Source organism: Rhinolophus sinicus, chromosome 4 (genome assembly GCF_057876585.1).
Source record: "Rhinolophus sinicus isolate RSI-liver-muscle chromosome 4, RSI-T2T, whole genome shotgun sequence".
Lineage (NCBI taxonomy): Eukaryota > Metazoa > Chordata > Mammalia > Chiroptera > Rhinolophidae > Rhinolophus > Rhinolophus sinicus.
Window position 1 is genome coordinate 83,725,564 of NC_142504.1, and position 14,067 is coordinate 83,739,630.

At 33.4% G+C, this 14,067-nt stretch overlaps 1 long non-coding RNA gene across 1 annotated transcript in view; it reads right to left on the minus strand.

Moving 5' to 3' along the window:
• The window catches only part of LOC141573152 (uncharacterized), a 71,502-nt gene that overhangs the window by 35,513 nt on the left and 21,922 nt on the right, over positions 1-14,067 (minus strand). The window contains exon 2 of the long non-coding RNA XR_012498772.2: positions 8,299-8,391. This is a non-coding gene — a long non-coding RNA (uncharacterized LOC141573152). The remainder of the gene's footprint in view (positions 1-8,298; positions 8,392-14,067) is intronic.

The following is a 14,067-nucleotide window of genomic DNA, read 5'->3' on the forward strand; positions in this document are numbered from 1 at the left end:
TTTAGGTAGGCTTACATCTGCATGATTGGTGCAATCCTCTCTTGAAATTAAGAAAATAAAGTTGCAAATAGATGATCTTAACTGAATAGAACAAGAAAAATAACTAAAAACAAGAAGGGAGTTACTCTGGACATAATGATCATTGTATACATTTGCAAATGTGGAAGATCCAAAATAGAGGGTAGGTGTAATAGGCTACTTTTTTGTTTGTTTTATTTTTAAGATTTTTTTTTTTTTAATTGGGGAAGGGGAACAGGACTTTATTGGGGAACAGTGTGTCAAGTTGTTGTCCTTTTAATCTTAGTTGTGGAGGGCGCAGCTCAGCTTCAGGTCCAGCTGCCGTTGCTATTTACAGGGAGTGCAGCCCACCATCCCTTGCGGGAGTCGAACTGGCAACCTTGTGGTTGAGAGGACACGCTCCAACCAACTGAGCCATCCGGGAGCTCAGCGGCAGCTCAGCTCAAGGTGCTGTGTTCAATCTTAGTTGCAGGGGGCGGAGCCCACCATCCGTTGCCGGACTCGAGGGATGAACTGGCAACCTTGTGGTTGAGAGCCCACTGGCCCATGTGGGAATCGAACCGGCAGCCTTCAGAGTTAGGAGCATGGAGTTCTACCAACCTGAGCCACCGGGCCGGCCCTAAGCTAGTTTTTAAAGATTAGGGTGGCTTTTACATTCATTTAAATATCCTTTACACATATTGGAATTGGATGATTTACACACATCAATGAAGGTATATTATAATAACTATAAAAAGAAATGGATCTATCTTCAACTTCTTGAATATCACAAGATATTGAGAATATCACCTTTCACTTTAGTGAATTTATATATTTATAAATGTATATGTGATAGGAATTTAGAAAATAAAATATTACATTAATTATTTGCAAATGTTCTCCTTCCCTACCCCCTTAGAAAGATGTAGGATTTATATTTTCTGGGTCAGCTTCTAAACCCACTTTTGTAAGGTAATATCTGTATTATGGAGGACAAGAAAATTGAAGTATTGCAGATAATTAAATTACTCTATGTAGTTAAAAGATAAGAGGAAAGGTGGGAATGGAAAAGATAAAAGGGTGATCTGTGAGGGCATTTTATGAGTTCAGCTTGGAAATGAATACTTTGGGTCAACTCTTACATGTTATTAATATTTTCAATGAGAGATATATAAAGAGGACTTTAATAAACTTTTAGAATGTGTGTGCATATATTTCTTCTTTCAGAATGATATGAGCTCTATGGAAGGTTAACAATGGGTTGGATGTTTGAATTTTGTTTCTTTGAATTCAATCCTCTCTTGAGAAGAGCACTAAAGAATGAGCATTGTTTAAATGTAGGGCATACTGTTGCTAATATACAAAATTAATTTCCTTAGTCCTTACAAAACTCTATAATGGATCTAGTTTCCTCCTCCCTCCAAAACAAACAAACAACAAAAAATATGCACTTCTGAAGAAATTGACTTCACTGCCAGTTCTGCCAACTCTAGAGGGAAGAACGATTGATCTAAAGATAAGATCATTTCCATTACAAATGAATGGTTCACAAATGGATATGTAGCCCAATTTTTACCTATAAGACACCTGGGAAAATTTGCTGAGGTTTGCTGGGAAAAGTTTTACATCTGCCAGTAAAGATCATGTAAAGAGTTATATTCTTTGTTTTTCCTCTTGTGTTGTCATCTCCTATTATGAAATTCTGAAATAAGGGTACGTATGTGCAGCAAACCTGAGAATAAAGAGAACATTAAAAATAGCAGAGACAAGGAATTGAAAGAATCAGGGGATTTGATGGACTCTGTTGGGTGCTACATAACTAGCTTTAAAATCAACAGCACCCCCCCTGGATTTCCTAAAAAAAATTTTACCATTTAAATCAGTGTGAATAAAAGTGTTTTCAATTATAACTAGAAGCTTCCTAGTTGAATGTGTAGTTCACATTTTGGGGGCTATAATTTGACGTTTTGAAGCTAAATTTCCATCATTCAATTATAATCCAAAAGATTACAATTTTACTGGGTATTGTAAAATTTGGATTCTTGTTCTGCAACCAATCAGTCCTCCTCCCCTCCCACTGTAGGAGAGATATATTTTTCTACCTCACTGATTTGGGCTTGGCCTAGTAACTTGTTCAGGCTAGCGGTATGTGTACTTACCACAAGCTGAAATCTCCAGAGACAAGTATGTTTGCTTTCTTGAGCTTTTTCAATTACCAAGAAAAAAACATTCCATAGTAATCTATGATTGCAGAAGAATGAAAGACATGTGCACAAGATGTGGACCATGTTAACTAGAACCTGACTTACATCAGCCAATCCTCAACCACAGCACAGACATGTAAGTGAGAAACATTGCATGCTACTGAGTGTTGGGGTCATTTGTTATGAAACATTAGACTTTAGCTGACTGCAATAACATGCACTTGTTCATTTTAGAATAATACCACAAAATTAAAAGACAGTGATGGAAAGTACTCTCAGATCAACACTATAACTTTGGGACTAGCACACAAAATGCAACTGGATACACTTCTCTGAGACCCAAATAGACCTCTATTGATTATTGAAAAGTCTGGGTGGCGGATGTCTCAGTTGATTAGAGCAATAGGGTTGCAGGTTCGATTCCCACATGGGCCAGTGAGCTGCACCCTCTACAACTAGATTGAAGACAATGAGCTGCTGCTAAGCTTCCGGAGGGGTGGCCAGATGGCTCAGTTGGTTAGAACGTGAGCTCACAACAAGGTTGCCTGTTCAACTAAAGATTGAAAATGGACTTGGAGCTGAACTGTGCCCTCCACAATTAGATTGAAGGACAACAACTTGGAGCTGATGGGCCCTGGAGAAACACACTGTTCCCCAATATTTTTTTTTTTTAATGTCTAAATTTTTTTTTTTAAAAAAGTCTAAAAATTCCCTTGTGACAGAATTTAAAATAAATGTAAAAACAATCTCCATACATAGCCTATTTCTTAAGAAACTAGTATTTCTGGACAATGTTATTAGACATTCATGGACCAGTGGAGACATGTGTCCAAATCCTCTAGGGATTTGGTTCCTGCTGTGATACTTTCAATTTAAACCCTTTGGAACATGTTGTTACCAAAAAAAAAGAAATCTGGAAATTTTCAGGATTTACTGTTCCATGGCCTGAAATAAAAAATGGAGAATCATGTGCTGAACACATTATGGAAACAAAGAAGAATAACATTTCAAATGCAGAAAAATGCCCCCTGCTACGGAGGTTCAACATGCTGTGCCACTGACATTTTTCACAACACAAAACCACCAGACCTAAAAGGGACACATGGAAGAGCAAAGCATTGTTAAGATTCATATGAAGAGTAAAATATTTAGATTCAGTAATTTCTAGAACTATTCTTCTTCCAGCAGGAGGTTGTGTGCAGTTTACAATTTTGAGCCAAGATAAAAGATAAAGAGGAAAATTGATTACAACACAATGACTTAAGTTGATCTGTGAAACAGAGCTAAGCTACAACTATTTGGTGGTGGGGGCGGGGGAGAAGTAAGAGAATTTCCTTGGCCTTGTTTGTTAGTGACTTTATGTAGTTAGGAATGAAGGTGAGGGACAAGTGAAAGGGAATAAGACATTTTTTTCCTTAAATTTTAAGAATTTAAGGAATTAAATTTTTGTATTACAAATTTATTCTCCCCTTGGTATTGCAGTCAAATGTACATTATTTTGTATTATTTTCGATGCTGACTTGTATTTGATTTGTTACAAACACATGGACATCGGGCTTCATAGAGGTTATATGTTTTTGTAAATGAAACTATTCAATATTATCCATTAAAATATAGAATTCAATTAAGAAACAAAATGGGTTAAAATGACACTAGAGTGTTGAAAGCACGAGTTGCTATATGTAAGTAAGGTCATAAGTAATTTACAAAAAAGAACAAAGGAAACTTCCTTATTTCCATTTCCTTTCTAATTTAGTCATATTCTGAGTCAGATGCTCTATTAAAATCCATAAATTTTCCTTTCTTCTCTCATTTTACTTTAGATTTAGACTCAGCATTTCGTATTCTTTATATAGTATAAAAATAAACGTGGAATAAGTAGTTACAACCACAATTTACCCAAGATGTTTGCCATAGCCATATGAAGGAAAAGGCGGAACTAAAAATTATCATGTTGAAAATCCTGCAAGGAAAAAAGTTAGAAGTGAAATATCACATTATACTTTATAGAAACCTTTCTCATAGTCATGGCCTAGAAATGCCAATCAGCACATTGACTAGTCTTACATGTTGAACTCAGAAGAAGTACACAAAACTGTTCTATAAGCTATTCAATTGTGTTTAAAAATTCTGAGATCTTCTGCTGTATTTGTTATATATAGTATGTACATAAATCACCACGTCAGGAATTAATGTTGCAAATAACAATATACAAGAGAAAAGTAAGGTACAAACAGAGCTGAGAAGCAAGAAAAGATGGTAAAAGGGAGTGCAAAGATTATTAATAAGTAGAGAAAATCAGCAATGCAGATAGCATGAAGGTCCCCCTTCAGATCTTCAGAATTCTTAAGTCCATGTACTGACCTTCTTAGAGTACTGATAAAAAAAAAAAAAAAAAAATTATCAGCACATTAAAGAAAAAGCAAGGGAAGCTAGAAATATGAGAAACTCTAGTTATTTGTTGACTAAGCAAAAAACAGTTATTTTGTTAAAGTAACCTAACGAGATTGGAGAGAGAATTAGGGTCAACACACTCTGTAACACTACTGCCTGTTACAAAGATCTTTAGTTTGGAATAAATACAGCTTGGAAATCCTCTGGTTACAGATGCTTTCTTTTTTTAAAGCCATCTTCACTTGTTTAAATTCATGGAAAGTCTTGATTTTGTTTTCACTCTATCTTAAAATCTCCTGTCCTTGATCCTGAGAGTTCTCTCCAGAACTCTGGTCCTGCATACTTTAAAAAATCTGTAGTGTTTGCTCCAAAGAATTGTAATCCAATTATCCAGAAATTTAGTCAAATTTCTTCTACTCATTGTTACCTGATTTGTTTTGTCCATCGATAGTTCTGCTGATAGATTTTCATAAAAATCACATTGTTAAATAATCCCCGTTATCTAAAGTCCGCTTGCAATTATAAATAATTCTATTACAGTAAATAGAATTAATGTATGCACATTATTTTTGCGGTAAACTTAGTGCTTGTTACAGAAAACAAAAAGGAAAAACCTCAGAGTTGTCTAAACAGGTTATTGAAAGGGACTAGATTGACATGGAAATAATCATATGAAAACCAAATCATCATAAAAGGATATTTTGCTAAATTATATAATGCTAGAGCACTTTATTCTATATAAATTCTAAGAACAAATCCCTGTGATTATTAAATTACATAGGATATATTAAAACTGAACTTAAGAAAAGTGAGGTATAAAATATGACAGATATTTTAGACATTGTTCTTCAAATTACATGTGTATAGTATATATGTAACATCAATAACATAAATAAAGATACAAAAATCAATGAAATTATTTATTTTGTTCTGCTTAAATATGGATATTATACCAACAACAGCTATCTACCAAACAATATTAAGTATAAAACTGCATTGATATGGATAGTGATTACAGAATATATAAAATTTCTTTGGTTCAAATATTCATCTTTGGTTCAAATATTCAAAAATTATTTAAATTTTGGAACTGTATGATAAATTTATATCTCTTAACTTTTAGATTCTCAGTTGTTTAAAGGTACGTATGAGTTAAAATCATAGTTTCAATGATATACATGGTTAGTTTTCTCTGTTCTGTGACTATTCCTTAAAATATTATTAGTCAAAGATACTTACAAATGCATGATACAGCCATAAAGGGGAAAAAAAGGCAATACTGAAAACTCCTTAAAGGCAGAGGTAATAATCCCACTTACGTATTATTCCTCCATGTGCAGCACAATATCAATACAACACAAACACCTGTTAATGATTGATTAATAAATAAAATGTTATTGTGCATTCACTCAACACACATCTAAACTATGACTAGAAAACTGTCGCGTCCAGCGCAACACGGACAGTGAGAGAATGAGAAGGGGCAGCAAAGGGTTAAGAAAGAAACAGAAACCAAGAAAGTTTTGAAACGGGCCAAGCGTCTCACAGCCTCAAAGGATTGAGAGCCCCGAATCAGGCCACCTTGTGGCTTTTATTGATGCACATACAAGGAAGTAGCATTGTTTTTTCTACGGTCTGTGAGTTTCATACACCATACAGAAAACTGGTTCAAACCAATCACCCTTGCCTGCCGAAAGTCCCATGATGTATTACTAGTTGTTGTTCGTACCTCCCAAGGGGACAAAACCTTTGTGCTGAAAATTGCTGAGATGGAGAACGGATGTTATCACTTCTAGAATCACTTCCCAAGCAGTTTGTGGGAAGGAATACCGCCACATAGGCAGATGTTCAACTTAGACAGGGGAACATGGGGGGCTGTGCCCACCTCTATCGACCCCATGAGTTCTTCTGGTGGTCCCCACGCGACTGTGCCTGTCTTAGGTCATTCCTCTCTTGAGGAATCTTACCTGTCATTGGCGAGCCAGCCATCTTTTGGGGGCCAAACAGAGAGACATGAGGTGTAAGTACAAAGGTGAAACAAAGTCTCTGAAAGGATTAGTCTCACAGACTCTCCTTTCTTTTTAGGGGTAGGAACGAGGGGACAGACGGGCAGGCAGCTGCATGACGACAGAAAACAAATCAAACTTGCTGATTTAGATCAAGACACCTTTCTTCATGAAAGAGTACACATATCTATTCCATATTAAACTCGTTTTGGACGCCCAGCTTTGGTAGTTTCAATACTTAATTGTAAAGGCAACATATCAATAGTGTATTTCTTACTATGACACAATGTAAGTCAAAGTTTTAGGATATTTTAACATATTATAATTTTGAAACAAAATGAGTATTATATTTTGGGCGTAATGTTTTCTAATTTCACTTAATCACATAATTGTAAGAATTCTTTAAAAAACTAGTGTACACTTAAGAAAATTACATATATAATCTATTTAATGCAATGAAGTGTGTAAAAATATGTATCACGGCATTAATTCTTTCAGAAGCAACACAGAATTTTCCTTATCCATGCTTGTTTGAAACCCATTTGATCATGATTTTTCTGAGGCAATTTATGAGAGTAATTCCACTTATAGACTGTGAACAATTCATAAGTCTGTCTTCACAAATTTTTGGAATAATGTTGCTTTGCATCTATTTTGGGCTTAACTCCTCATTCAATGATAACAGCAAATAATTAATTTCATTCAGTAAATTTACACCAAAGAATTAATATAATTTACTGTTAAGAGGAAAAAAATCAAAGGGGATGAACCATGAAAAAATAATTTTTCAGTAAAATTATGCTGTTAGAAACATAACTAAAGCTTTGATGTAGACATTAGTGATATTTTAAGATTTTTTACATACCGGGGATGCCAAAAAAAATGTATGCAAGTGGACACTTTGGTCAACGTTGCTCAAGCAGTAGTTCACCATAATCAGAAGTGTCTGGATGATGACGTTAACCACTTTGAGCACCTCTTGTAATTGCAGAAGTCAAACGTGACTCGTATTCATCTTGTTATCAGTATATATTGGCTATTACAATTTTAATACAGTTTTCCTTTCTTCAAATGTGTATACATTTTTTGACACACTCTGTGTATAATCATTTCTTGCAGCTTCACATTTCGAAAGAAAATTTGACAAATTAAATGATGTTGTCAGTCTGATGATCTGTGACATCTCCTCTCTACTGCCTGTCTGTCTATGGTCTCCATGCCAGATAACTGTACCTCTTATTACAACTTGGCCAATAGAGTAGCATGTCACCTGCACTGTTTTCTGTCTGTCCCTCTTCATTTCCTTTTCCCCTCATACTTTCTGGCCTAAGAATGCATCTGTGAAAAAGCATATTAACACTTAACTCTTGCCTCAAACTCTGTTCTAAGGGAGTGTGGGATAAGGTTGCAGATTATCTATGAAATTGCCTAGGCTAATTGTATTAGAAAAAGTACTATTAAATTGACCATAGTACATAATGTATTAATACTGGATTTCCTTTAGAAATATTATCATAAATGCACAAGTTTTATTTTAATTTCCAGTCTGACTTACTAGTTCAACATAATAAAAATTACCTAAATTCATTAGGTAAAATATTCAAAGAAGCTGAAATCTTACATATATCATTATATCAATGAAAGAAAACATAAAAATTATTTTATAAGCAACAAAGAAAATAGTGAAAAAAACTTACCTCAGTAGTTAAAAGTAGTGAAAATTTAAGAATTTTCTATACTACACACTTTGCAGCAGCCAGAATGTAGTCCCATGACATTTTAGATGTGTGCTGAAATGAGAAGAATATTTGCCAATTGCCAATTCTCATATGTTCTCCCAATAAATTCCTTCAATTTTTATCACAAAACTTTGTTGTTAGTCCATGTTGTCCTTCATAAAGACTACATACTATGTCAGATACTCCTGTCCCACATATTTTCCAATCTTATTTTCAATTTGTTGAATTTTGGGTAGAACCATTGTAGTCTTAACTTTTTTTTTTTTTTTTCCCCAAATTAAAGAATTAGATTTGAAGAAAATTTTACTAGACAGTACCTAATCTGGTGAGTATTTTTATCTTCAGAAACTGATAAAGTATGACATTGTATCATTAACCAAAGAATTCAGTTAATTTCAAATTTCAAAAGGAAACTAAATGTAGTTAATAAAATTCCCAGATTTGATGAAATAAAATTTAACTTAAAAAATTTATTTTGGAATTTGATTTACCAGAAATATGCTGATAAATTGAAGTTTCAATCAAAACTATTTAAAAGATTAATATTCACCTTATCATATCATATAGGTAAGCATAGTATATAGGTAAATGATATGCTTAATAAATTATCTTTTTATTTGGAGGCAGAATCTCTAGGTAAAAAATTTTGAAAAAGTTGTTCATTACATACCATCATCATTCATCAATGTAAAGACTGTCATATATTATTTTATGTATTTTTCTTTTATTCCAGGTACCCATGTCTCTTTCCCTCTAGAGTTGGAAGGTACAGTGGAGATCATGTACTCAAACAACCTCACTCATTTTAGAAAGAAAGAATCAAAAGTACAGAGACTGACTTGATCAGCATCACATACTTGTTTGGTAGATTTGGAAGTAAGACTTAAGTCACCTAGTCTGTGAACTAATGTTTCTTTTTTCTATAGGTGATGTTGAATAGTGTAGTGGTATAGTGTTTAGAGCTGGGAAACTTTTTCTAGGAATAACTTTTTCACCGACAGTCATGTAACTCTTCTAACCTCACATGTTTCATCTCTAATATTAAGAAAGTTAAATTAGGTAGAATATAATGACCTTTCAACTTTAAAATTATATGGCACTGTAAAAACATTTCTTTATTTGTGGGAATTTGAGAGTGACAAAAGAGAAATACCAAAATCCATTTTATTTGTTTTCATTACTTTTCTGAAATGCTGAATCACTTCCAGTTTGCATAAGGATAGCCCCTCTCATAAATTGTCTATGTAACCATATCCTATAACAAACAACCAATTTTCCCCCCCAGTACATCAGGTAAGAATGGATTCATTATTGCTTTTCATGTGATAAGCACAAAATGTTTCTCAAAGTCAAATATCACTGATTTCATAAACTGCAAAAAACAAACAAACAAAAAAAAACAACCAAACAAAAATAAATTATTTCCTATGAACCTGCTTTATCTTTAGTTTGTCTATAAGAAAGGCCATATTCACATGAAAATCTGACAAGTAAATCTCAATATTAACATTTAATTGAATATTCATGATAAAAATTTTAATCTTGAAAAGTCATTAATTTTTTTCTGAAATAATTTTCAATCCTTTCTGCAACCACATTGAGAAAATATTAGAAAGTATTAAAGCCTAAAAAAATTAAGTATACCTCCAAGAAAGCTTGTCATTTTCTTATTTATTGGCTATGCAGAGCCTAAGAGATGCATATTACCTTAATAATTTGTTTTACTTTCCAAACAAATGAAAAATGAACAAAAAAATATTTCCCAAACAACATGAAAAACAGAGATAATATGATGGTTAATTTCATGTCAACTTGATTGGGCTATGGGTGCCCAGATATTTGGTCAAACATTATTCTGGCTATGTCTGTGAGGATATTTTTGGATGAGATTAACAGTTGACTCAGTGGACTGAGTAAAGCAAACTGCCCACCCTACTGTGGGTTTTCCTCATCCAACCACCTGCCTGACTGCTGTAAGTTTGAACGTAGGTCTTTTCTTGCCTTTGGACTTAAAATGAAACATCAGCTCTTCTTGGATTTTAAGTCTGATGGCTTTCAGCCTGGAACTTATACCATGGGCTCTCCTGAGCCCTCCAGGTGCCAACTGCAGACCTTGGTATTTTTCACCCTCCACAATCATATGAACCAATTTGTGTGTGTGTGTGTGTGTGTGTGTGTGTGTGTGTGTGTGTGTGTGTGTGTGTGAGTGTGTGTGTGTGTGTGTGTGTGTAGAGAGAGAGAGAGAGAGAGAGAGAGAGAGAGAGAGAGAGAAGCTAATATAGATGGCATAGCAAACTTTTCTTGAATTTATAAATTATACTTATCATAGTTCCATAATGAGGAAAGCAAAAAGAAGGCTTAGTAAATCTACTAAAATCTTTAGGGAAGAGAACTGATCATGACATCAGGAAGATTTGAAGAGAAAATGGAAAGTTGAAAAGCAGAATACAACCTAAGGAATAAAGGACCGGGACTTAGAAAATCAAGGTTGGAGTCCTAGCTCTGGGATCTTGGCCAGAACTATAACCTATCAGAATTTCTTTTTATTCGTTGAAGAGTATGGGATCACTTCATTTACTCACTTATTCAACAAAGGATGTGAATGTGCATTTTAAACCCAAATTGCCATGTAAACAAATGTCTGTATTGACAGAACTAAACATGATAATGCAAATGAAAATAATAAAGAAAAAAATGAAAGGAATATGAAAATTAATCTATATTTTCCATAAATGTTGTGGAATGAGTACACATTTCAGAAAAAAAGGAAGAGTATAGGGAAAAGTTATATAAAAAGTGCTAACTTTGTGTACCTTTCAGAAAGGGCATTGTAAGATTTGTTTACCCTGAGATTTTAATATTGAGAACACTGAAAATTCATAAATATTTAAGTTGTGGCTAATTATAAATCAATTATGAATTTTTAAAATATTTGTACTTACGATAGCGTATTTAATGCCTGATTGTGACTAATTAATGACAATAAATGGTTTCTTTGCTAAAGTCTAGATCTTTCCTGTCATTCTAACTATTAGACATCACTTACTTCCTTATCACAATATACAGCTGAAGAAACTGGTAATGAAATACCTTCCTTAATGAATCAGCCCAGTAATGGAAAAAGTCACCAAATATTACAAAAAACAAAGCTTCATTCAAAGCCAAATAGTAAATTTTCCAAAAATAAAAGCCAGGTCTTTTATTAAATAGTGACCAGAGAAATGACAATGCCAGTAGAGAATAATATAAGCAATTTTTTGAAGAATTGCCAGCAAGTAAAATAGACTGGGAAGGAACTGTCATCCTAAGATGTTAAACAGAAGAGAGGACAGGAAGAAAATGTTTACTATTTGTTTGTTGTAGGAAAAAAGCAAAAGATAATGAAAAGGGTTTACAAATGCATTTCTCATCTTGTTCTCTGTTTTTAAAATGTCACGTGCATCACATGAGAGAGCATACAAGAAACAGGTGATTAGAAGGAAATGCAAAGAGAGCTAATATTTATTGAGCACCTTTCCTTGAAATAAATGTTGACATATTTTGTTATTTTTAATCCTCCTGACAATGTCATAATGTTTCCGTATTTTATGGACAAGGAATGTGAGTCTGTTTAACTCGTGTGGTCATAGTGCTTTAAGAAAAAAGGTAGCTGGATTAAAATTCACATATTCTTTCAATCTAAAAGTTCTGCTTTACCATGAAGTGTATGAAATCAAAATTGAGCATTATTTACAAAAAATAACTAAAGACTTTTTGTTCACCAAGCACAATAAACACATAATATCCTTGAAGTATTTACGATTATTGATTTAAAAACCAGAAAATGTTATTTAATTAAAATACTTACAGATAAAAAAAAAACACCTCAAAAAGATCTATAAACAAATTCTCCTAGTAAAGAAATGTAAATAGTGGCCTGCATTCAGGGAATTGCCTTAATATAACTTAATGATCTGAGCAAGTTGATGTGGAATCATCAGGTTTACAAAAGTTGCAAAAGATAGTGATGTAGTGGAGGAAATGCATTTAGCAGTAAGTGGAGTAAAATCGTCAGGTCTGTGACTTGTAATAGTTTGAAATTTTGCTGAAGCACCTATTTGAATTACTCACACTGGTATGTTGAATGAGTCACTTAGCCTTATAAATTATTTTAGTAATGCATTTATAGAATCATTAAAAATCCAAAGGGGTCACTTAAGAGCTTCATCTTTTACTGAATTTTATGAGAGAAATTACATTCTATAATAGTATTGGGGGTTTTAAAGATTCATGAAATTATCAGTACAGGTCCCTTGAGGAGAATGTCAGTGATCTAGTATAAATGAATGCCACTTTTTAGGACTGCTGCTCTGAACCCTCAGTCAACAGCAAGGAATTCAGGCCAGATTGCTTTCTGAAGATATAATAGTAGCCCAACATTATGCTGATGCAAAAGGGACCATTTAAATGATGAACAATAGCTGGAAAACTATCAGGAAGAAACATATTGCCTCATAGAACATTAGTGGGTTAACACTTGATACTAGGTACAATTTTTGAATATTACTCCTCACTAGAGAAACAGGGGAGCTCCTAACATGTACCAGACCCTTTGCTTAGATTGTCATTTATTCCTCACGGCAATCCTCTCAGGTAGGTATTCGTTTTATTATCATTGCTACTTTAAAGGTAAGGAAACTGAGGCTCAGGAAGCTGAAGTAATGTACTGAAAATCCCATGAGGTAAGAAGAACCAAAACCTAGATTTGTATGCCTTTATATTTTCTTTCCTTTTGTTAAGCAATTAGTTTCCATAATAACCACCTAGGTTTTAAAAAAGAAAAAGAAGAAAAAGGGGTTCCTAAGAAAACACAAGTTGAAATGGTAACATGTTAATGTCATAAATCTTGAAAGTTGTAGATAATATAAACAGAAAAGCACTAAAAGGCATTGATTCCTGATAGAGATACATTTTAAAAGTATGATTTTTTTTTAAATATGAGATAGAAAATCAGGGTGAACCTTAACTCCTGATGTGCTATAACGCCATTAGAGAAATGATTAGACAAAATACTGGGTAACAGCTAATTATAGGTCATGCCTCCTGATTTTTTGAGGATGACATAAATAAGAACATGTAAATTTTCTTAGAAGACAGTTTTTAATCTTGTTCAGATGGAATGTCATATATATGAAGGATTGCCAAACACTTTTATGGTAATCAGGAAATTTAATGACCCTAAAATTATAGTTTAAAGAGATTCACTTTGAATTGTGAATTCCTGAAAATGTATTTATTTGTCCAACAAAAATTTTAAAGATTTCCTACAAAATGCTGGGTACTGTACTAGGTGCTGGCCCCAAAATGTTGAAGAACAGTATCTTCCTCTACTTTCTCAGTGTGTATTGGGTAAACAAGTCATAACGTTTTACACAGATCACACTGAGAAAATGAAAGATGGGCACTAAACCCAATCTAGGAATGGGTAATAATAGAATAATAATAATAATAATAATAATAATATAATAATAATAATAAAGCTGATATCTAAACTTAACACCTTCATGCAGTAGTTAAAAAAATATTGGTTGGGAGCCTACTATGTGTCAGGTATCATTCTAAGAACTAGAAATAAATTAGTGAACAAGGTATTTTTCTCTTTTATTTTTACAAAATCCATATGAAGAAGAGTAAAGGAACTAATGAAATAAGAACAGAAATCAGTAAAATGAAAAAAAAATCTATGAG